This window comes from Crinia signifera, chromosome 1 (assembly GCF_055691185.1).
Source record: "Crinia signifera chromosome 1, ASM5569118v1, whole genome shotgun sequence".
Lineage (NCBI taxonomy): Eukaryota > Metazoa > Chordata > Amphibia > Anura > Myobatrachidae > Crinia > Crinia signifera.
In genome coordinates this window covers 380,395,005-380,421,149 of record NC_139217.1, presented here as the reverse complement: position 1 = coordinate 380,421,149, position 26,145 = coordinate 380,395,005, and the positions used below count along the sequence as shown (strand labels likewise).

The 26,145-nt window shown below is 45.3% G+C and overlaps 1 protein-coding gene across 4 annotated transcripts in view; it reads left to right on the top strand.

The window, feature by feature from the left end:
* The first annotated feature begins 11,829 nt into the window (after positions 1–11,829).
* Positions 11,830–26,145, top strand: part of NOS1 (nitric oxide synthase 1) — a 290,226-nt gene continuing 275,910 nt past the window's right edge. For 2 of the 4 annotated variants that reach the window (XM_083151458.1, XM_083151466.1), the window contains exon 1: positions 21,233–21,593. The gene's annotated coding sequence lies outside the window, so the exon portion shown is untranslated. Of the gene's footprint in view, positions 11,850–21,178; positions 21,199–21,232; positions 21,594–26,145 lie in introns of those variants that run through there. The other 2 variants (XM_083151464.1, XM_083151463.1) reach the window with 2 other exon arrangements.

Genomic DNA, 26,145 nt, shown 5'->3' with positions numbered 1-26,145 from the left:
CTTTATTTTCCCAGATGGTAAAGCTGCCCATTCTTCTTGGCAAAAAGCCTCCAGTTCCTGTAAATACTTGGGCTGTCTTGCATGAACTGCACGTTTGAGATTTCCCCAGAGTGGCTCAATGATATTGAGGTCAGGAGACTGAGATAGCCACTCCAGAACCTTCACTTTATTCTGCGGTAGCCAATGACAGGTCGACTTGGCCTTGTGTTTTGGATTATTGTCATGTTGAAACGTCCAGTCCAGCTTCCGGCATTATTACAAGTTCCACTCTGGCCTCCAGCACTAGTCTGGTTTCAGACCAGCTACCAGCATTATTCTGGTTCCAGTCCGGCCTCCAGCACTAGTCTGGATCCAGTCCAAATTCTGAAACTCTTCTAAATATAGTTCTTTCCAGGCCTCCTCTGATTCCTTGTAAACCCATCTGCTCAACAATGTGGTCGTCTTCAGCACGCCTTTGGGCAATGCTCTCTCTAGTCACCACACTTCATGAGCAAGAGCTGGATCAGGCCACCTTGCTTCATTCACTCTCCAAAAACCACTACTTGAATATCAAAAGCCAACCAAGACCAAAATAATCCCTCAGTCTTGACAGTTTGTACTGGCATAAGGGATCTAGCAGGGGCCCAGTATTAAGCTGCAGGACTGATGCATGATGTGATAGCTTGCCTTGAACACCAGGAGTAGGGATGAGCGCTGGGGCTGAAGATTTGGATTTGGATTCGTCACCGAGATTTGGATTTGGATTTGGCTTTGTCGAACGGCAGTGAAAAGATTTGGATTTTTTTGAGAAATGGTTAAAAACGCCCAAATCGCGTAATTTTTGCGTTTTTTTTGTCCCTAGAGTAATAGTAACCTCAATAACATTAATTTCCCGCCCTTTCCAGACAATTTTGACCACTTAACACCTCACAATATTGTTTTTAGGGCAAAAGGTTGCACTTACAGATGTAGCCCCTGCCATCCTTGGCCGGGGCTCGCCAGACCCTCCCCGCTGGCGAGCGCCGGAGGACAGGGGCTACACTGAACTGGGACGCGCGTGCTTCTCACACGCACGTGCGTCCCAGTCTCTCGGCGGGGACGCTGCGTGTCCCTGCCCATCTCTGCTTCAGGGAGACGGGCAGGGTTAGGGGGGCGCTCGGGCGGCGAGGGGTACCTGCGGCGACGGCGGGGAGGCAGCGGGGACCGGAGGCAGGCTGCGTTGCCAGGGGGCGTGCGAGCATCTCGTGACCGCGCACCCCCTGGCGGGGATGGCATGATGACGGTGCTGGCGTTAGAAATGCCAGCCCTGCAAAGATGGGATAAACCCCATCTGTAGGTAGCTGAATAACTATGCTAAGCCACACAAGTGGCTACTGACAGTAAACTATGTGTGCAGTACACACAAAGAATGAATAAAGATGATAATTTTTTCGTGGGGGTTCATTTAACATGGGGGGGGGGTGCATTTAACATTGTAAGCCCCCATTAGGGTGCTTATACAATTTAAAATCGCATTGCATCGCATCGCTGTGCATCGGGTGTATGCCATGCGATGGCATGCAATGCGATTATATGTTGTGCGACCTAATACCGTGGGCGCCGTAATAATACACAAGTACCGTTTTTTTTTTAATGCGCAGCTTGTATAATGCTGCTTGGACGCAGAACAATCACACACCCACCTTCTGACAGTATTTACTATGGGTGCACTACACACAAAGAATTAATAATTACAGACGAGAAAAATTGATTAGGATTTTTTTTTATTTAATTGTTTTTTTATGCGCATCTTGTATAACACTGCTTGAACGCAGAACAATAATAGTATACAGCAAAAAAATAAAGAACAGCAAAATGTATTTTTATATTGTATTTCTTTTTTTATGGCTGGGCCTTGGATAACACTGCGTGGACCGTGGAGGCAGAACAATCACACACAAAACTTGTGGTGTATACTATTGGGGTGCAGTATACAGCAAAAAACAAAGAACAGCAAAATGTATTTTTACATTGCAGGTAAGTGGTCTAGAACCAGACAGAATTTTGCTACAACAAATTGGTCAGGACTGGCTCTGCTCATTTCTAACCATTAGCAGATAGCCTTATTATTAATTCCCACATCACATAGTAGCACCAATAATAATGCACACTTAAAAATAGCATCAATAATCATGGTTAATTCAAACTTTAGTTATTATCCTCCACAACATACTGTACATTCTAACCCCTGCCTAATTCACAGGTGGACGCTATACTGATGTTTGTACAGTTGAGAAATTATTTGCTACTGCACCTGTGTGAAAACTCCAGAAAACCTTTACTGTGCATGTGTGAAACTAAAGGGGTGACTCAGGTCATACTTGCCTACTTTTGAAACTAGTTTCAGGGAGATTATAGTTGGTAATAGTATACAGCAAAAAAATAAAGAACAGCTAAATGTATTTTTATATTGTATTTCTTTTTTTATGGCTGGGCCTTGGATAACACTGCGTGGACCGTGGAGGCAGAACAATCACACACAAAACTTGTGGTGTATACTATTGGGGTGCAGTATACAGCAAAAAAATAAATAAAGAACAGCAAAATTTATTTTTACATTGCAGGTAAGTGGTCTAGAACCAGATAGAATTTTGCTGCAACAAATTGGTCAGGACTGGCTCTGCTCATTTCTAACCATTAGCAGATAGCCTTATTATTAATTCCCAAATCACATAGTAGCACCAATAATAATGCACACTTAAAAATAGCATCAATAATCATGGTTAATTCAAACTTTAGTTATTATCCTCCACAACATACTGTACATTCTAACCCCGGCCTAATTCACAGGTAGACGCTATACTGATGTTTGTACAGTTGAGAAATTATTTGCTACTGCACCTGTGTGAAAACTCCAGAAAATACTGTGCGTGTGTGAAACTAAAGGGGCGACTCAGGTCATACTTGCCTACTTTTGAAACTAGTTTCAGGGAGATTATAGTTGGTAATAGTATACAGCAAAAAAATAATGAACAGTAAAATGTATTTTTATATTGTATTTCTTTTTTTATGGCTGGGCCTTGGATAACACTGCGTGGACCGTGGAGGCAGAACAATCACACACAAAACTTGTGGTGTATACTATTGGGTGCAGTATACAGCAAAAAAAAAATAAAGAACAGCAAAATTTATTTTTACATTGCAGGTAAGTGGTCTAGAACCAGACAGAATTTTGCTGCAACAAATTGGTCAGGACTGGCTCTGCTCATTTCTAACCATTAGCAGATAGCCTTATTATTAATTCCCACATCACATAATAGCACCAATAATAATGCACACTTAAAAATAGCATCAATAATCATGGTTAATTCAAACTTTAGTTATTATCCTCCACAACATACTGTACATTCTAACCCCGGCCTAATTCACAGGTGGACGTTATACTGATGTTTGTACAGTTGAGAAATTATTTGCTACTGCACCTGTGTGAAAACTCCAGAAAATACTGTGCGTGTGCGAAACTAAAGGGGCGACTCAGGTCATACTTGCCTACTTTTGAAACTAGTTTCGGGGAGATTATAGTTGGTAATAGTATACAGCAAAAAAATAAAGAACAGTAAAATGTATTTTTATATTGTATTTCTTTTTTATGGACGGGCCTTTGATAACACGGGCCTTTGGATCGTGGATGCAGAATAATCACACACGCAACTTGTTCTGCTTCTGACTGTAGTATATGTCTATGGTGTATTGGATTGCAGTGCACAGTGACCACACACCACAATGAAAAAAAAATTAACAAATGCTGACAGGCTGATTGTGTACTACTGTACCCCACTACACTGACTGACAGCCGGCCTGTCTAACACACGACCAGTACAATCAATATAATTAAGTATATATAGCCCAGAACACAAACCCCTCTGCAGTCTTCACAGCACAAACCCCTCTGCACTGCACAACACCCCTCTACACTACACAAAACTCCTCTAGTCTGCACTGCACAACACCCCTGAGTCTGCACTGCACAACACCCAGGGCCGGCGCTACCCACTCAGCAGCTCCTGCAAAGCAGGGAGGCGCCATGCTGAAAAGGCGCTGTCTCCCTGCCTGCTCTGCTAAAGCTGCCTCAGCCCTCACTGTCACTGCCACTTGCAAACCTGTCTGACAGCGGGCGGCAGTATGGAGAGGCTGAGCAGCTCCTTGCACCGCGCACACACTGTCCTCCTCCTGCGACCTGCCCCCTCTTCCTCACAGACACTTGCGCTGAGGCATGTAGCGCTGTCTGTGAATGCCTGGATGACATGTCGGGGGAAATTTACTAAAGTAAATTTGTAAAAAATAGGTGTATTTGTATCCAGAAATACACTTACAGTATTTTTGACATTTACTATCCCGAAAATACAGCAATTGTCGTATTTTCGGGATAGTAAATGTCAAAAATAAGTGTATTTCTGGATACAAATACACCAATTTTTTTACAAATTTCCTTTAGTAAATTTCCCCCGTCATGTCCGGATCCGCCACCTACCCATTGCTCCCTGCGCCTGTCAGCTGTCAATCAAATGACGAACAGGCAGCAGCGCCGCCTCCCCTTCCTTTCCTCTTCTCAGTGTGCTGTGCCAGTGCCACTGCCAGTCCTCTCCTCCCCTCTTCTTCCATCTCCTCCTTGTCTCCCCTCCTTTCCCCCTCAGTCACGAGTGCTGCACATACTGTACAATACTGTACAGTACTTTTTGTACTGCTTTCGGATCGCATCGCACACACATTGCATGCATGCCGTGCGATGCGATCTAACCCATAATGTATGCGATTCTCGCAGCGTGTATGGGCACCTTTAGTGCCTGCAACATTTTGCGGACACAGCACTGAGATGGTGTATGCAAAATGTACAGTACATGTACATGCACCCGAGATCCTCCATACAGTAGGATCGCATGTTGCATACACTCCCACAATCGGGCTGCAGCTTGTTGCAATGGCAATGTGAAAGGGCGCAAAATGTATGGTTTGCAGGAGGGCGCCGGACACCCTAGCATCGGCCCTGACAACACCCCTCTGAGTCTGCACAGCACAAACCCCTCTGTAGTCTGCACTGCACAACACCCCTCTGTCTGCACTGCACCCCTCTGCACAACACGGCTCTGCACACTACATTGATGTGACAACTGACAACAAGTGATTAATGATTCAAGTTCAAGTCCACCCAGGCTCCTGCAGGCAGCACAACTAGAAGAGCTGTGCACAGCTGGAAGCGAGAGGGTAAAATGGCGCCGAATTCTCGGGACGACAAACTTTTATAGGCTCATCGTATTGCGAGAATCCGATGCCAGATTCCTGCGTTCATCCGCGCTCGGGTTTCCGAACAAAGCCGGAAACTGTGCTCGGGCCGGCTATGTTCGGAGCGGTTCAGATTCTGTGGAATCCGAACCGCTCATCTCTAACCAGGAGGCAGCAAAATTACATGCAATCCAGTTCCTGCAGGAAGTGTCTAGTCAGCTGGATAATATTAAGACATCTATTTGTGGCTCTGGGACTCCCATCTTACCTCATATTCCAACGTCTACAACATTTGAAGGTACACCCCAAAATTGCAGGAGTTTCTTGAATCAATGTGAATCACTTGAGTTGCCACCAATTAATTTTCCAACTGATTTTACCCAAGTAGCATACATTATCTATCTCCTCCCCAGCTCTGTCCTGGACAGGGTTGCACCACTGTGGGGGGAACAGATCCGCTGTTATCTTAAAGATTTTGTCCCAGCATTCCGCTGCATCTTCCACAAACCTGTAATAGTTCCATCTTAATCCACGGACATCCTTCATCAAGGGTCTCAATCAGTGTGCCAAATAGGTGGCAAAAATACCTGACTCTCGGAACCAGTATGGCTGCCTTCAATATTTGATTGATTGAAAGGGATACAGTCCTGAAGAATACTCCTGGACATTTGCCTCGGATGTTCATACTCTTCAGTTAATTAGAATGTTCCATGCCAAATATCCTCAAAAGCCTATAGGGTGTCCTGAAACTACCCGAAAAGGGACGGGACGGGACGGGGGGGGGGGGTTGCTGTCATGCTCTGGAGTTTTTAGAAAATAACTTTTTACCTTTGCAGTGCTTGTCTCAGCTGGCAGGGACCTGGGCTTGCTGCAGTTACATCTTGCTCCAAATTAGCTGTTCGCGCTGTTCTGTATTGTGCTCCCAGTATGTGTGTATAGGCGCTTACCATATTTCCCTACAAAACAGCAACATGGATGCAGCCATGTTGGATACAGTCACCTGACATCTCTCCAGTAATCAAGCACATTTTATAAGTCACCTGATTACTACAATCAATCTGCTACAGTTCAACCCAAAAAATTACGTTTCCTTCCCATCTCGAATCGTCAGTACAACGTTGTTTCTATTAAAGTTAACACGCATTAGTTATTATTAACGTTTCCAGTCCAGCTTCCAGCATTCGTTTGGTTCCATCCTGGCTACCAGTATTATTACTAGTTCCAGTATGGCTTCCAGCATTATTTCTGGTTCCAGTCCGGCTTCCAGCATTAGTTCAGTTCCAGCCCAGCTTCCAGCATTATCACCGGTGCTAGCCTGCCTTCCAGCATTATTACCAGTCACAGTCTGGCTTTCAGCATTAAGTTCCAGACTGGCCTCCAGCACTAGTCCATTTCCAGTCCACTTCCAACACTTTTCCGGTTCCAGTCAGGCTTCTAGAGCTCTTCTAATTACAGTTCTTCTCCAGTCCTCCTCCGGGTTACGATTACCCTTGCACATGATCAGCTAGCCTCCTGCAAACTACTCCTTCAACAATAACAGCCGCCTTTCCACAGTGGATTAGGCGCACCAATTACCGGGATGCTGCCTGGTCTTACCGCGGACAAGGCTGCTATTGACAAGGTAATAAAAGCAGGACTGGATTATAGAGAAAAACACCCGATCAATAACCAAGGCATAGACCTACCCCCAGTACTGAGTACTGTAATAGTTAAACTTTGAGTGAAACCATGCACATGATGTTAATTACTACATCCAAGATTAAATGCAGCAGGGAACAGAGAATATTTTCTGCACCCAACACTGGATGCAACATTGCATAGGGTGGAATACCAACTGACAATATCAAATGCAACAATGCACAAGGGTGGTAAATATAGAAATATAATAACAAGATATGGGAAAGAACACCAACTTAGCTAGAGCTGAAATAGCGAACTCCAGAGAAAGACAGCAGCAGCGCAAGAGCAGAGACCAGTAACCGCTGGGATCCAACTTGGAACACAATATAGGCAAGGAAAACCTATAACCGGCATCTAGGTGAGGGTCTAATGGGAATGTATAGGGCTAATGCCCAATCATAAGAAAGAACCAGGAACCAGAAATAATAGGGAGCAGATTAAAGTACCCACACGGTTGCGGCTAGATCTACTTCTGTTTCTTGACTATTCCCATCATGCACTGGGTCCACATTTACCTGGAGGGGGGATTTAAATCTGCGGTAAGTGAAGGGTACAATCCAGGTGAAATAAAATAAAAGAACCTACACTTATGTAAAGTACAGATAACATAAAAAATGTAACAACTTCCTCCCTCACCTGTAATATTCTCATCAAGAAACAGAACTAAATCTAGACAAAACCGTACTCACAGGCTGCAGCCCCAGGCGACGATGCCCTCCAGCATCTCTGTTGCCTGGCAACTGCCGGAAGCCTCCTTTGACCCATGACAGTGGCCAGAAACTCCCTGCTGCATAGAGCACCGGATGCTGCTGACTGGTTGCCAGGCGACCGCTTGGGCATACGCCGGATCAGAGCTGGGTCCCGGGTGGCAGCAGCACAACAGCAGCTAACACTCTGATTCCTTGTAGACCCATATGCTAAATAAAATGCTTGTCTTCGAGCATGTCTTGGGGTGACTCTCTCTCCCCAGTTCAGTCACTACATGAGAAATAGCTGTCTTAGGCCACCTCACTTCATTCACTCTCCTAAAACCACTACTTTAATGCCCCACCCAGACCAAGGGCGAGATGTATCAAATGGAAAATGCGGTAAAACCCCGGTTTTACCGCATTTTCCTATGTATCAAAAATGATACCGCAGTGAAGGGTATCGCCACCTTTGGGTGGCGATACCCTATAGAAGCCTATGAGCTTCTTTTCGCCGCCCGCTGCCGATGCAAACCCACCGCCTCGCTGACCCCCCCTCTGGCTTACCTTCCTGAAGGGTCCTCCTAGAACCTGGAAGGTAAACCTCTCCTCCCCCTAGTGACGCAGCCGGTTGTCCTTCCGGCTGCAGGGGGAGGAGGAGGTGCCGGGGACAGCTTGCTTAGCTGTCCCCGGCGTGATGCCGCTTGAGGGATGCAGGAGCCAGCTGGGAGGTGACGGAGACCCCCGCACACCACATTCCAGGTATCGGGGGGCCTCCGTCACCGTACCGCAATGCCAGCCACATATGTTAGTACATATGCGGCGGGGGGGGGGCGCGAAGGGCGGCAATGTATTTTAATACATCCCGCCCCAAAACAGACACTTAGGTGTGATACATTTTGGTTATACAGTATATCATCGTTCAGTATTGTGGTAATGAACAGGGTTTGTTCACAGAAGTAGTTACCAGCTCTGGATTACCTATCATAATCAGGAGAGCACCACCTGTAAGTGTCCCACAGCATCCAGTTTACTAATCACTGCCCATACTGTACTTTACAGTACATTCAGCTGGTTGTTGCTTGGCAGAGTTCTGCTCTCTGTTTCTCCAATGAACCCCCAGAGATGAATAGCCAGGACATTCACTGTACTCCACTGTCCCTGCACTCAGCTCCTTTCATTTCACCATGTCCCTCTGTCTTTCCTCATTCCAAACAAGCAACACCACTGATTACATTGCCAAGAGCCAATGGCTGAATAAGTAAGGTGTCTGTTCCGCAGAGGCGGAACTACCATTGGTACAGCAGGTGCATTGCACCATGCCCCTAAATATTAAGGGGCCTACTGCTGCCCCTGTCACCCTCTTCCTGTCACACACTGTTATTCCTTGTCACACTATACCTCCCCTGCCTCTCCCTGTCTCCTCTGCCTCTCCCTGTCACACAATGCCATGTTGTATATTGTGAACTTAGGTTGGCTAGGAGGGACAAAAAAATAAAAATGAACCGCAATACAAAATACACTAAGATTATAACCCATGTAATAGCATTTTGTCGTTTGCAGCATTTCATATTGCTTTCTCCAAATGTTTCTCTCCCTCTCCATGGACAGCGTAGGGGGAACAGGTTAATTTTCTTGCTAGTAGAGAGTCCTTGAACTGCACATGTTCTGCGTACAAATGGGTTTTATGGTTAGCGGTTTCATCAATTCCTTTCCTCTCCTCTACAGGGATTTCTCAGATACTGGAATCATCCAATGTTGGGTCCTTTTGAAGAGTTTAAAAGATTGTGTTTAACAAATGAATTTGAAAACAATACCCACCTTACAAAGATTATTATAATTTTTCTGTTGTGGAAGGTGACATGTAAGACAAAGCAGATTTTCAACATAACATGAAGAAATGAGGTCACTTTATATCTCACAAAGCTTGTCAAGGTTATATACACAGGACAGGAGTGTACACTAATTCCCATACATGCCTGCTATACTGATCAGTCAACAGATATTTGCCTGGTGGGATGCATAGACTTTATTAGTGAATGTCCTTAAGGTCCATACACACTGGGCGACTATGCCCAGCGTGTATAGACAGCAATGATGCCAATCATCGATGCGGGGAAAGCCGCTCATTGCATACACACTGAGCGGCTTTCCCCCTGCCCGGCGCCGACGGAGAGGAGAGAACTGCGTTGCATAGCGCAGCGCTATGCAAAGCCGTCCTGAAAACCGCTCATCTGCCGGTATCAGTGGCGTAGCTTGGTTCGGGGCGCCCCCCGCCGTTAATGGGGGGGCGCTGCCCCCCCCCCCCCATCGCTGCAGGCTTACCTGTCTGCGCGTCGCCGTCCCGGCTCCCTTCCTGGCTTAAATTAATAATTCTATGCAGACGGACCACGATAAAATGGCCGCCCCCATACCACAGACAGTTTCAGAGAACTGTCTGCTTTATGGGGCGGCCATTTTATCGTGGTCCATCTCCATAGAATTGTTTGAAGCCAGGAGGGGAGCCGGGAAGCGCAGACAGGTAAGCCTGCGGGGGATGGGGGGCGGGGGCATTACTATAGCACCGCAGCCCCCCCGGCGCCCCCACATGCACAGCGCCCCCCCGCGACTGCGGGGGCTGCGGTGCTATATGTAAATATAGGATACAGATTATTTGACCATGCGCTGATAAGCAGCTAGTGGAAACTAAACAAAAAAGTGAAAAGCCAATTCACACACAACGATACAATACCATACAGGGTATGAATGATTTCCTCAGCGCTAATGTGCGGTGCTATAGTTACGCCACTGGCTGGTATAACCAGCAGATGAACGGCTTTCCCGGCGATGATGCAGGAGCGTGCAGCAGCGCTCATCGCTGAGGCATACACACTGGGTGGCTTTAAGCTGGAAGCCGCTCAAACTGGGTGTTTTGAGCGACTTTCAGCTCAAAGTTGCCCAGTGTGTATGGGCCTTTAGTGAGTGCATTGTAAAATATTGCAAAGCAAAATTAGATGAGTATATACAACTATATCAATATACAGGTTACAGAATATAGAGAAAATCCTGGAGAGGGTCATGTTGGGAGGTATGCGCGAGACCTTATATAATAAGTGTCCCCCGGCTGTGGCATTACCCTGCTGGCTGGTTGTGCCTGGGGCTGGTTCTTAAAATACGGGGGACCCCTACTTATTTTGTCCCCCGTATTTTGGGAACCAGCCCGGCCCTTGAGCCTGGGGCTGGTTTTAAAAAATCAGCGAAGCACTATTTGTCGGGTTTCCTGATTTTTTAATACTAGCCCGGCTCTTTCAGCCTGGTGCTGGTTACAGCAGTGGGGGGACCCCACGCCGTTTTTCTTTTTTAAATCCCCCCCCTCATATTTTTTATGGGTTAAACGGGTTTTTAAACAGCAGCATACCCTCCAACATGACCCATTCCATTAGGTACAAAATGCTCTGTTCCAGGGCTTACCTCTTACTTATATGATTGGCATCAAGTGTGTTGACACACCTTTCTTATAAATAAAGCACTTCAACACAGGTGACGGCAATCATAAATTAAGAGGGAAATCCAGGAACAGAGCATTTTGTACCTAATGGAATGGGTCATGTTGGAGGGTATGCAGCAGTGTGAATGTGCCAAAAACGGCTTTTAAACGGTAATTTAGCTGCAGTGGGAAAGGGTCTTTGAGGCTCTTGCCGTTTAAAAACCCGTTTAAAAATAATGGGTAATTTCAGCAGTGGGAAAGCAGCATTAGATCTGCATTCACATTCCACATCATTCGATGGTCGGCAACCATCGAATGATGTGGATGTTATTACGCAGGCTGCGAATGGATGTTTATGTAAAACATCCATTTGCAGCCAGTGCAAGTGAATGGGTGGCGGCCAAGGCAGGGTTTGGTGGACTTGCAAGGCTGCAAATTTGCAGTCTTGCGAATCAACCAGAATAACCCCCTGTGTATATGGTTAGGTGGGTGCTCATATATAATAACAGTAATGCAGCTGTGATATGTGTATGCATACATTAAATTGCCTATTTGAATGAGACTGGACTTTGTTAAAAGGTAAATACCCCTCCAGGATGGAGGGAATGGACTATCCCAGCCAAACTGTGCTTTTTTGCATTTTGTTAAATAAAGTTGCAGGACAGAGAAAGAAACCAGGAAGTTGCTGGGCTCATGGGAGGAGAGGAGCACATGAGGAGAGGAGAAAGAGTGAAGATGCACAGCACTGATGGTCAGAGACTGAGCACACAAAAGACTTGGTGAGTCAAACCCGGGGAGACCTCTTGCTTAATAGACAGAGTACTGTTCACTGCAGTTATAGAGCAGTGGGGAGCTATTGGAACAGCAGGTTATACTGGGATCTCATGTAAGTTTGTGTAAATGGACACTTTAAGAAGCGGGGCAAATGGAATTAATCTTTAAGTGACCCTCTCCCAAAACTAACCAGCCACACCAGGAAAGACTGTCATGTTAATAGACTGCATTCTGCAGGAGACTCCCTGAAATAGCAGCAATCTCCCTCTCTCCCTCATTAGTCTAGCAATTTCCCTCATGTCACCTAGCCCACATTACACAATTATAAGTCATTTTAAAAGATTCCTCTCATGTAGCAGTACATACCCACGCTTCTAGGTGCCACGGTCACAATATTTTTTCACAATCTCTCCATATATGGAACTAGACATGCCCTTTGGGAGGAGCATGACATGCCCCCTCAATGGGGCGCTTTGCAAAATTCTATTACCAAATATAATCTCCCTGAAACTAGTTTCAAAAGTAGGCAAGTATGACCTGAATCGCCCCCTTAGTTTCACACACGCACAGTAAAGGTGCAGTTTTCACAGTTTTCACACAGGTGCAGTAGCAAATAATTTCTCAACTGTACAAACATCAGTATAGCGTCCACCTGTGCATTAGGCAGGGGTTAGAATGTATGTTGTGGAGGATAATAACTAAAGTTTGACTTAACCATGATTATAGATGCTATTTTTAAGTGTGCATTATTATTGGTGCTACTATGTGATGTGGAAATTAATAATAATCAGTGGCGGCTTCTGCCTCTTTCAGGGAGGGGGGCTTCCTCTGGCAGAAGGCACCCTCCTCCCCATGTCGCCGCCACCGCTGCTGCCGCTTCGGCAGCAGCCCATAGAAGTAATCATGGTCCCGGCGCCTGTACAATATAAGTTACAGGCACCGGGACCAGCGCATGTGCAGTACCGATATAGGTACTGCGCATTTGCCATTTTTGCACAGCAGTCTGCAGCAAGGTGTCCCGGAGGCAGGTAACACCTCCCAATGGGACTACCTTGGTGACTGGCAGATCAGACTTCCAATTGGAAGTCACTGCCAGTCACAGTGAAGCCAGTCTGGCTTCACTATAGTGGCGGATCTTACCTGGGGGGGCTGCAGCCCTGCAGCCCATAGGTAAAAACCGCCACTGATAATAAGGCTATCTGCTAATGGTTAGAAATGAGCAGAGCCAGTCCTGACCAATTTGTTGCAGCAAAATTCTCCCTGGTTCTAGACCATTTACCTGCAATGTAATGGTGTGCTGAGCATATACGCTAGGGACTAGAGGTAGGGACTTGCAGGATATTGGGGGTCCATAACGTGGGCTGCAAGTTTAAATGTTTTCATAAAATATAACAAAATTCCTACTATTTTACTTGCGGCATACGCACAGTTTTGCAGTGTATTATTCTTAGCACCAATAACAAAAGTCTTTCTCTTTTGTATACAAATGTGGCATTAATATTGCCAGGCAACTAGTGCCATGTATTATATGGGTAAAACTGAGCACAGGCATACTTCAGTTATGTTTTTTTTTCAGTTAATGCTATAAAATGCCTTGTTCAGTGTGCCTCAAAAGTCAGCCCTCTATGGATGTTCCCCTCTGTACTCCATCTAGGAGGTGAGTGCAGGTAACGGCAATGTAATGGTGTGCTGAGCATATATGCTAGTTTAAGGACTTTCAGAAAATTAGGGTCTCTTGACGTGGGCTGTAAGTTTAAATGTTTTGTCAAAATCTGCTAAATAAAGATGGAGCCGCTCTCATCAGAGCGGCTCCTGGTGCGACTACCGCCATGAGTCATCCACCAGAATGGGGCGCGCGCACACAAAATGCTTGTTCGCCCCATTCTCGGCAATGGGACATGCGAGCGTGTGTCCCCATCCAACGTGTGTCCCCATCTGACATGGGCAAAGGGGAGAGCAAGGGGGTGGGTGACCCATCTGTAAATTTGCAGTACATCATTGTAAACAACAAAAATAACTCTATCAGTGCTGTACTTCCATGTGCTGGCAGCTCCACCCCCTCAGCGTGACATCGTGACAATGGTCATGGGGGTGCTCCTGAGTACTGATCAGTAAGTGCCGTATTAAAATTACACATAAGGGGTAAGTGGCCACAGGGACCACCTGGAACAAGGTGTGGCCCCAACCACAGGGGGCCATTCAGAACAAGGTGTGGGCCCTAACCACAGAGGGCAGCCCAGAGCAAGGTGCAGCCCCCAACCACAAGGGGCAGCCTAAAACAAGGTGCGGCCGCCACCACAAGAGGATGCCCAGAACAAGATGCGACCCACAGGGGCCCCCAAGAACAAGAGACAGTCCCCCAGTCACAGTGGGCTGCCCAGATGTGGGCTCACATATAAACATTGTGAGGATATTTTTCACAGTGCCTAGGGATGTTTCCTACAACAACAACATCGAAAAACATTTTGGAGAAAGGGAGTAGCTATAGTATATGAGGGGCTGCAATATAGGAGCCAGGATAACATATTAGAAATAAGAAGCACCTACTTATAGGGTAGGCACTGGAAACCACAATGACCAGGCCCTGGGGCAATTTGGAAGCTGCAATCAGCTGTGGGGCAACCAATCAACTTTTGTTTTATTTAAAAACCAGTCTGTAAGTTGACAGTTAGGAGCTGACTGGCTGGGGCATTATTACCAGCAATATTATCACTTCACCAGGCATATTAAATCTGGCCCCTCTGTACCCTGTGACATCAGTAGCGCACGCAGGGGGGGTTTCTGAGTACCCAGAAACCCCCCCAGGAGTCTAAGGATGCTTAGCTGAAAGCTGAGGGTCCCCTCTTTCCATGGGTACAAGAATTTTAAAAATCGGCCCTTGGGAACTGGAGATATCTGACTTCAAAGCAGTGGTCCCCATCCAAGCCTATTAATTGCTCTTCCCAGTCAGATATTTCAGGTTCTGTCTAACCTAGAGTTTTTCTGAGGATATATTCCAAAAGCTGGAACTCTTCCACATTGACAGACACTAGTAGCTTGTCTCTACTGTTCCCAGAACCAGAGATATCAGCCTTCCAGCAGCTGGTTACTGCTCCAGCTCCACACACCTGGTATGTAGTTTTATATTCTCATTGGCGGATTGCTCTGCCTCCTGAAATCTGATCCCCTGGTCCCCAATACCATTTGGTAGGTGGGATTCTCTAGTTTTTAATTCCATTAAAATCTAAGAAATCTATTTCTGGGAACTGGAGATATCTGCAGTCAAGCAAGCTGTCCTCCCACCAGAAAATTATGAATAATAAGCCCACTCCACTATACACCCCTCCTCTGCATATTAAACATCCTCTACCACCCTGGAAGTTATGTATCAGGGCCCCTTCATTCAGCCCAATGCCCCCTTCTACCACCCCATCTCCGACCATCTGTGCAGTAAAGGGGTAATTAGTGGAAATTACTGATCCAGGCCCTACATGCAGAGCGGTTGATATAATACCCCCTACCACCCGCGGGACATCAAAGCTTCCCCCACCCCTACTGCTGGAGGATCGGTAGGGGCCCCAATACATTGCTATGCCCAGGGGTCTAGACTGCTGTTGACGCCCCTGTATGTGTATGTGTATATATATATATATATATATATATATATATATATATATATGTATATATATATATATATATATATATATTTTATTATTTATATACATTTGGTCTATCTATAATACTTTAACTGACCCGGCATATACTGGGTCATTCATAAGTGTCCAACGCCGTGCTTTGCTCCGCCTCTCTGGAAACCCCCTTCTGAAAATCCTGCGTTTGCCACTGGACATGTACAGAAGGCTAGGCAATGAGAGGAGAAGCAGCCAGTAGTGATAAGGAGAAATTCCATGAAAATATTTCCCAAAAATAATTATTGGCTTATAAATTTGCAAATACCCTCCAGCAACTTTTACTAAATACTAGCCTTTTCTTAGCTGTTTCACTATCTGTTAATATACAGTAGTTGGGTACAATCAATTGTTATGATTGGACGTGAAGACTCTGTGGGTATCAAGACTGCAGCCCTCCCCAGTTAAAATCTGCCACTGTGCCCTGAATAATTGAAGCCAGATGCAGTCTGTGAAACTGCATTGGCTTCACTGTGACTGGCAGTGACTTCCCACTGGAAGTCCAACCTGCCAGTCACCCAAGGCAGTCCCATTGGGAGGTGTTCCCTACCTTCGGAAGGCCTCTATGGGCTGCTCCGGCTGCAGTCCAGAGAATCCGGGGTATGCACATGCACAGTACCGAGGCCTATACTGTGAATGCACTGGTCGCGGTGCCTTTCATCTGCAGTGTACAGGCGCAGGGACCGTGATTTAGCTTCTATACGCTGCTGCTGAAGCAGCCCATAGAAGCTGTAGGCCAGCGCATGTACAGTACCAAGAACGCTACTGCAAATGTGCCATTCCATGACCATAGCGGGGATGGCGGCAGCGGTGACCAGCAGGGGCGGCAGAGATGGGGGGCTGGCATCGCGGCCAGCGGCAGCCCCCTCCTGCACTAAGGCCCTTATTCTGATCTGTGCGGATATTCCCGCATTCTTACGGAGCGGTCCGCACGCCACGGTGTTTTGCCGCATGCGGCCATCGTCCGTAGAAACGCCCACGTGTCCTCCGCATTCGGACGGACTCACTCTTTAAGAACAGGGCGTGTTTACGGACGACATACAAACCATGCGTGTGCGGGAGAAACACTCCGATTCGGCACGGTATTACAGAGTATTACAGAGTATGCTCGGGAATACCGCATCCGAACGGGAGCCAAGCGGTGCTACCGCACGTAAGCGGAGGATTTACGCCAAACAACCCACTATGAAGTATCTTCTGCAAGACATCACATGACCCACTTATTCCTGGCATGTTGTTTATAGTTTTGATGTTTAATTTTATGGTCATTGCATGACAGTGGCATTGAGTGTGACATGAATATAAATAAATGTGTTTACTTTACCCAAAATGTGTGGTTTCATGAGTACATGTCGAAAACACATGTGTATTGCTAGTATTAATATTCTGTCATGTCAATTGTTAGCAGTTTTTAAGTGTGGGACAAGTACAGCATATGTGGGGGATTACTAAGGTTTCCTTGAAGCAGCAATGGTTTCAATTAAAGCACTGACAAGCGTCCTATTAGTGAGTAATGAGTAAAGGAGTAGATTGTATTGGGTTCAGGTGTTAATGGTTGTAGTCATTAGGCGTACGTTCGCCTACCGCATGAACGAGTGGTGTCCGCAAAGCAATAGTACACTTGTGGACACCGCACATTTCAGCCCTTTTTGCTCGCGTGCATTCGGAGTGGTTTCCGAATGTACGCCCCCCAACATAAGTGTACTCCCCCGTGTCCGCCCATGTTTCCGCCCCGTTTTGCCCACTTTGAAACTACGCCCATGTGTCATTCCGCATGACGCCCATAATACGCCCCTATTTCCCGACTGATTGCGGTGACCAGTTTTGGACGGGCTTTGTCCGAACTGGTACCGAGTCAAGGCGTGGCACATGCGCGTAGCGTTCTCCACGCATGCGCAGACGCCGTAAAGACGCGATCCGTAAGAACGCGGTAAAGTCCGCATCAATCAGAATAAGGGCCTAAGGTTGGAGCCGCCACTTATAGTTATAGTTGGATCTATTATTGAGAGTATAACATAGTTGTTTCGTATTACAGGGCAATGAAAAACAAATCTTACTATGAATTGCATGGCTCAAAAACACAGCTAACATACCATGAAAGTCACCTGAAAGATAATGTTTGTCTGAAAGATAATGTTTGCTAGTTATAATCTACTGTGCAGATTGCACAGATGTTGGTAGTGCCAGTAAGCTATGCTATTAAATTTACAGCCAAAACCAATAAAATGTTGATCAGTATTAAGAATTGCCTGCCAAACTCAACCTGGCATGAAACCGGTCATACAGACATGTTCTGATCCCCAATACAACTTTTATTAAGCTAAAATAAAAACAATATTGTACAATAAAAACTGTCATTTTTAGATAAATGCAAAAATAAATAGGTTAAATATATTATATATAGATATGACCATAATAAGTCACCTGATAATTTACTGTACCTTACACAGACCTACAGTACTAGTTATACTACAGTAGAATTGTGTACAAGGAGATATCACAATACTTCAGTCACCTTTGTTTTTAACTAGCTATTTACCTGTAAAATGCCAACTAATGTACCTGGCAGGCATCATATATTGTTTTTTCTTCATAAGATTCTATTTAAGGTTTCTTTCCAGGATACGCCATTTGTCACATTATAATGCAATGCACAGAACATAGCAGCGTTTCTCTTTCCTGACACCATGTGGTATGTATCAATGAGGAAAATGCAATATATAATCTAAAAATTTGGGACCCCAGACTGTGGAGCTAATTCAGAACTGATCACATGGGTGCGAATATGCAGCGGCCAGCGGTCAGCTGAGCCTCCGTCCCGCTAGAGTGAAATACCGTGTTGTGAATCAATGTGCTCATTGTGTGAATGAATGTGTACGGCTACAAATCTATTCGCAGATGTGCAAATATGTCCAAAACTCATTGCAACAGGCTCACCACCGAATGATTGTTACACTGACACACAGGGCCGCCACTAGTAATTTTGGGGCCCGGGACTGACCTTCAGTCCGGGCCCCCCCCCGCGCACTCGCACCCCCACTCCCCCGCACCCCCCACCCGCACCCCCCCTTCCCCGGAACTGACCTTCATTCACACTACTTCCTTACCTAGCTGCAGCATCCGATTCCCACGTCTCCTCAGGAGCTCACACTGCAGTGCACAGTGCAGCCTGCAGAGCGCCGAGCCCCTCTGTGTCCTAGGCTCGGCGCTCTGCAGGCTGCACTGTGTATCGTGCATGCCTGGCTGGGGGAGGCAGTGTGTGTGGGTGGGGGGTGTCGCTGTGGGCAGCTGTCCGGGCCCCTTCAGAGGCCAGGGCCCATGACAGCTGTACCGACAGCACCCCCCTGACACAAGTCATCGCAGGCTCAGAGTAGCCAGAGACTGACGATAGTGCGATGGAAAAAGGCGTATCCGGCCTGGAGCTGACATCACACACCCTCCCATAAAACACTCAGGCACGCCTAGCATTTTCCTGACACTCCCAGCATATTTTCTGGCACGCCTGCGCTTTTCTTGCATGTAAATATAAAAAGTAGTAGGACGTCATCGTAGAAAAGCCTTGCGCATGCATACTACAGGCCGTACACATGCACAGTGTATTGATAATTGTCCACTGTGCGAATTTGCAGCCCTGCAATCAACCCTATATGTATGAATAGGGAAAGCAGGAGTCTCCAGAGCTTGTGACCAATAGCTAGTGCCAATGAAAGAGAGTCCTGGGGATTCAGGCAATCTTTCCAGTAGGGTAGGAACCTTCAAATGTCCAAAGTCACTTAACACCTTTCGAACCCATGAGTATCTTCATCAGAAAAATGATTTATTGTTATGCATATCCCAGGGCTTTGGACATTCACACGTGCCACAGTGTGGTAGATTAACTTGTTTTATGTTGAAATGTGGGTGCATTTGTGAATATGTTCTGGATGATAAGGATAATGCCCCAGTAGCTTGTGTTCTTATGTTTCCATTTCCGGTGACACCTTGTGAGAAACAGCCGTCCAGGACTTTGGATTCTATTATGTGCCACTTTGTGGTAGATATGCCTATTATTTATTCCCAAATGTGAGTGCACCTGTGAATAACATGTTCCTGTTTGCTTTTTTGTGTTTTCATTTTCGGTTTTCACTTCTCGAGAAACAGAATTGGTCAGTGCTTTACTAAACAGTTGGACGTCCTTTCCCCCATTTGGACAGATTGATGTAAGACTTTTTATATAAAAACATTATATTTTAAGCGCCTTATTGGATGGTGATTTGGTACTTACTTGTATTGTTTTGAGTGTTCTTGGTGAGACCACTACACCATTCCTTTGTGCTGTTTAATCTATTTTATTGCGCTACTACACAGATTATTCTTTTCCATTATAAATAATATGACAGCTCTCCGATCAGTAGCACTGAAGTAATTGCTTAAAGGATTGTGTCCTATGGTGCTCTGTCAGCTCATGTAGCAGAATGGCAGCATTTCTCTTTCAGGTCACCAATTGCCAATAGCGCATGGTTTAAAGCAAATATGTAAAATGCAGAGTCCCCGCATAACAATGGGCCCCAAGACTGCACTCCATATTCCAACATTGACACGGCACCACTCTTCTGTTATTCACCATTGATATAGAGAATTTTACCCCCAGAGCAGGAAATATGGCAGTATTAATGACGTATATAAATAATTGTACAAATATAGAGGCAGACAGTGGCGTCTATGGGGTTAATCAGACCTGTTCACTTATCTGTAAATGCACAGGCCGTGCGATAATCGATGGACTGTGGTTGCGTACAGCTGGTAGGACGCATGCGCGAGGTCATCCTGCGATAAAATCATGCAACTTTTTTATCGCTGGCTGTACGCAAGTTGATTGGCAGCAGTGTTCCTGGGTGGTAACCGACCATTTTCTGGGAGTGTCATGGAAACGCAGGCATGCCCAGCCATTTGAAGGGAAGTCATGTGACATCAGCTCTGGCCACAATCAGCCTGTTTTTATCGCACCCGCCGAGTAAGTCCTGGGCTACGCACATACTAGAAAAATCATTCGCTGGTGAGTGAGTTGTGAATGGATTTTCAGCAAATCTCAGTCCTGCGATATTTTGCAAACTGTGCACATCAATACTACCCGGGATTTTCGCGTATGTCTGAAAGGGGTATCAATAGTCACAAGGGGGAGGGGAGAGGGGGGGGGATGGAATAAAGTTTAATTTCCTTTCCTTTTAAATCCTTGGCTAGGTTAATTCTGCCAATAACCAGTAAAAAGCTACTTGATCATATACTTACAATTAAAAATAAAACCTTTACTGTGTCAGGACAGCATTGTTACATCTGCAATAAATGGACGTGTACTTACAGTATGCCATTGTACTTTCAACTGCTTTACCTATAAAACAAACTCTTTAGGTATCTTTAACCTACAGCAAAGCAATCCGTTGTTAATAGAGTTTATATATGTGCACACATAAATCAGTATCACAACTGTGTTAATGAGATTTTAGGTAACTAGTCAGTCTTCTTTTAATTACTATTTTTGAACATTGCAATATACGGCATAACATAGGAGGAACTCGCACAGTAGTGATCATTTGCCTTTAAGCAAGACTATATTTGACAATGAAGCTGAAGGTGGGCACACTTCACATTTAAAGCTGCAAACAATAAGAGATTGTCACATGTGCACACATCACACTCTGCAGAAATAGTGAGTATTCCATTCTATTCTTAATGAAAGCTGCTGAAAGAGTGAGGAATCCCAGAGCAGTGAAAGGGGTTAGAGGGCTTTAGGAAATACAATCCAAGCATCCTGAAGGGGATTGGCAAATGTGAGTTTAGCCGATGTCGCCTTTATTTTGAGCGAAGGAGGAGATTGCATGGGTGCTAGCTTTGCACAGAGAAGGAAGGTTAATCCTCATCCAGTCCCCGTTATACAAGCAGTATAGCAGCTACAGGACTCCCACTGAGTAATTAGCACTTAGAAACTCCAGATGTAAAAAGGGCCCGATAGAGGTGGGGGTTTAACGAAAAATGAAGGCAAAGAAGAAAGAGCGAACGTGAGAAATGGCTGGACAGAGAGAACACATCAAAAGAATCATGAAAGTAAGATTTCTATTAATTGTTTACCTTAGAGGATGTTGTGATATTAATGCGGCTAGAATGAAGAAATGTGAATGTATATATTTTATATCACTGCTGCAAGTACAATAACTTGTACACTATACAGTAGGGAGAAATGTTCTTTAGATGCTACTGTACCTGCAGTCAGAAAATGAATATCTGCAACACGGTTTAATGCTTGCATGAGCAGGAAAGGACATTGGGAAGTGTGTAAATGTTTGGCAGTGTATTATTCCCTACATAAAGCGTGGATTCATTATTTTTTACATTAGTAAACAGTACAGCGCTGTCTACTTTTCCAAAGTGTCCCAAAAATATGTAAAGATGAAGCTTTCTGTGTATGTACTGCTCAGTTTAAATTTGACAAGGTGGTGGAAAGTTAATGTGGAAAAGCATGCATGTAACTTGATGGACTGAAGGACAGAAGACAGTCACAGTTATTCATTTGTCCTTCTTTAGGCCCCTCCTACCATGTTCCTGCTCCTACACAGATGTCACCATGACATTGGATTATATGACTCCAGACTATTTGTTATTTGTATATTGAACATGTACTCTATTCAATGTACTACTGTGTAAGCTTACACAAAGGCATACATTTGTATTGTTAGATGAAATCAAGCAGTCCCAAGGTACACACTAGGGAAGTGCAGGAAAGACGGATACATTGGTTACTAAAAATATATATATATTTTTTTTAATATGCGGAAATGAAAACATTGTTCTGGCTGTTCTAGGAACCTGTAGCAGAGTCACGGTAACACGTCAAATGGCCAAAGACAGCCCATTAAGCAGAATTTTAAGTTGAAATTAAAATAGAACACAGCTTAGGAAACAGCTTAAATGGATGACACTGTGTGTAGGGCCTTGAGGGCAGCGACAAAGCATTGCAAGGGGAGTCCGGACAACGCAGGCATGTCTGGATTGCTTGGGGAAGGATCGGTAGCTGTGTAATGTCACATGTAGCTGCTGTGACCCAAAAGCTAAGCTGCACAGCCCTTATTGCGCAAGCGCTAGGCTATGCAGCAAGGCACTTGTACAATAGCGATGCATTTGCAAATTTTACAAATGCTTTGTGGGGAGGGACCTGGCATGCGGGCAGCCTTGCACTGTGCTGGGTGACAATTGTTGATGACATTGTATCACTCTGAAGGAGACACCTTGCATGATGCCCTGAACATGCTGCTGACTCATGCTGAATCAGGCTCTGTATGCGCACCAATCTTAAGATTCATGCAGGCAACGTCTGTGCCGGATTTGCACCAGGCAAACATCATGTACACGTAAAGCTGGGTACGCATTAGACGATAGCCCTTGAACTCCTTAGCCAGACTATATAGAGCATACACACTGAATGATTTAACAAACAATATCATCAGTGGCCACGTCCAGGAGTAGGCTGTCGTTAACGATTGAGCTGTATGTACAGATGACAGAGGACATCACTAACGACCCACAGGTGCATGCAGTGTTAATGATATAGTGCATATACATTCGGCGATATACACAAAAATGTTCTTACGATACAGTATGTCACTATCATGCATATTATTTAAAATATCATCTAATGACCCTTATTCCCATTTCTTTCTAGCTACTGTAGGTATTTTATTTGAAATGAATGTATTTGTTGTTAAGTATCAATAACATTGTTAAATCTCTCTAATACGGTAGTAACCTCCTAATCACGTGTATGTTGTTTAAGATAGAAGATGTTTTTAAACAAACAAATGAAAATATGCATGCTTTGGTGACAAAGAAACCACAAACCAAAGTCAGCAAAGTGTTCGCAGGAAGCCAATCACAAGCGGTTTACATGGTGAATATGCCTAAACATGGGCCTCTGTTCTGAGCGTACAACACATCAACTGGTGAAGTACATTTGTCATCATTCCCAAAATACTTATGCTACATATGGGAGTTCGAGCACAGTGGTGCTGATGCAGAGCAGAATGCAGACCTGTTTTCAGAGTGTACATATTCCACCACTGAAAGCTCAGGCAATACAGAGTCATATGCATCCACTTAGGCTGTGCATCATTGGACGGAACTGAAGTTACACCAGGAGGTAAACACTGTGCACATACTAGTAAAGTGCAGAGGCAAGAGGACACTGGTAAAGCAGCAAACCAGATTCATTAGTGTTGGGACGGGGTGGAGCTTGGCCCGTTCCGATGGTGGGGGGGGGGGGGGGTTGTGCATGCGCATGTGCATTTCTGCTCCTGTGCAAACCCCATCACCAAATGGGTTCGGGCCATTTGCTGTGGGAAGGGGGGAGGGGGTGGGCAGGCGTGGCATTCATTCCCTGCTCTAGGCGCAGGGCTGACATCTACTGACGTTAGTGCCCGCCCCTTTTCATGGGACTCCGATGGAAATACTGTAAAAGTCAGTTCACACTGACTTTTATTTCCGAAGGTGAGAGAAATCATTCCAAAGGTGATGGAAATCGGCGACCGTCAAATGTTTTCACTCCACTTCGGCTGCATGTGAGGGATATGCTCGCATGGTACCAAGGAGATTTGGCGCTGGGGGGGATGGAGGCAGCCATTGTTTATGGGCTGGTTAAGCAACGAATGACCGCTGCTTAGCGAGCCTTGCTGAATCAGACCCCAAGTGTGCTCATAGGGGGAAGATGCATGCCACTCTCCATATGGGCAGATGTATACATTGCAGACAGATTGGTACTGTAGAAACGCACGCCTGACTCTGCATCAGACCCAGTGTTTTCATCATGAGAAAGCCATCATTAAAAAGGATGACATCTGATAATGACAATGATAACCACTAATTATTACATTTTATAATTAAATGAAGCAATCTTATTAAGTATGGAACAGATGCAGTGGTGAGTGGGCCCCATCCCCCGTTGGATACTGGCGAGCGCTGTCCTCCCCCCATCCCTCTCACGCCCCCTGGACAAACACTGTGCTGAATGATGCGATGGTGGGAGCCCCTGGGAATTTAGTGGCTGTAGTTTGAACATTGACATAATATCTGATTGTACTGACTATACCTTTTCCTCTTCGCTGTTTCTTTTACTTATCTATAAAATAACTTCACCCAGATTTATTGTCAGCAAAATGTTACAGTACAATATTGTTCATATACGGTATTTATTTCTCGGTGATTTTAATAAGAAATATTCAGAATCATGCGTAAGAGGGGTGTGGATCACAGGGTGACAATGTCTAGGCCGACCATGAATGGTCGACAGGCACAATGTCGATATGGGAAAAAAGGTTGACATGTAATAGGTTGACAATATTTCCACATGGAAAAGGATGACATAAGTTTTCGACAGTTTGTGCATGCGCAGACACCCACCATCGGAAATGGAACGGAAATTCGGCCCCATCTGATCAAGTCTGAATCAGGCCCTTGGTGTGACTTTCCAATGCCATTATCAAGGACCAGCATGTCTCTAACCTTCTCATTTCTACAGTACCGTCTGAGGAGGTCAGATATATGGCCCATCGGCCAAGACCATAATAAGGAACCTTACCTACCCGTTACTGGTTCCGGTTGAGCTACGACAGTCAATAGGCCAACATCAAATGGTTGACACGCACTAAGTCCACATTGACAGAAGGTCAACATACACTAGATGACATTGACTTAAGGTCAACACAAGCAAAAAGTTGACATGGCAGTGGTCGACACATGCAAAAGTCAATATGAGTTTATCATGTTTTTCAGTTTACGGACTTTGTATACAGTACTTTACAATCCACGTGGACTACGGTAATGTGCATGAGGCATGGCGAGTGCGTGCTTCCCTATTTGGGGGTCCATGTCAACAACAAAACAGATCTCATATCGACCTTTTATTATATTGAATGTTTCCATGTCGATATTTTGCTTTTGTTTACCTTTTTTCAATGTCAACCTATTGACTTTTAGCCTAGACACTGTGGACCGTTCCTACCACAACCCCACTTACATCCTCATTTCTCCCACAAGCTTTCACCTCATCGCCTGTCTCTCCTGCTGTACATTCCAGCATTGACAATGTACAGTATGCAGGAGCATATCAGTAATGGGGTAATTATTGGACTCTAGAGAATCAGTAATGAGTCCGAAGTCATGGAGGCTGCCACCAGGTGCTTCCCATGTGTGGGAGAAAAGCAGAGCTGGGTGAATGAGCGAGCACTGAAGTCTGCAGCATTATATTAGAGCTGAGTTCCCGGGAAGCCCGAAATATACAGTTACCACTTTTCTGCAGGAGGAGGAGCCCTAGATAGTCACACAACTGAGGAGCCAATCATGCTTCTTGGGACAGCACAAACCCAATGGGCCCCTTTATGACAGTGTTTTGTAACAATCTTCCCTCCATATGTGTTGTGCGTGCGTTTCAGGCAGATCGTAGTCTGCATAATAATGCGCCACACATAGGGGGTGTCACATTCTGTTGAAGGGGCGCATCCAACTATGGACATATGTATCTATTGTTACTCAAGGGGTGTGTCCTGCACTGGCAGGCGAGAAATCGAAGTAAAAAGCACAGCACTGGCTACACACCAACATCACACCTACA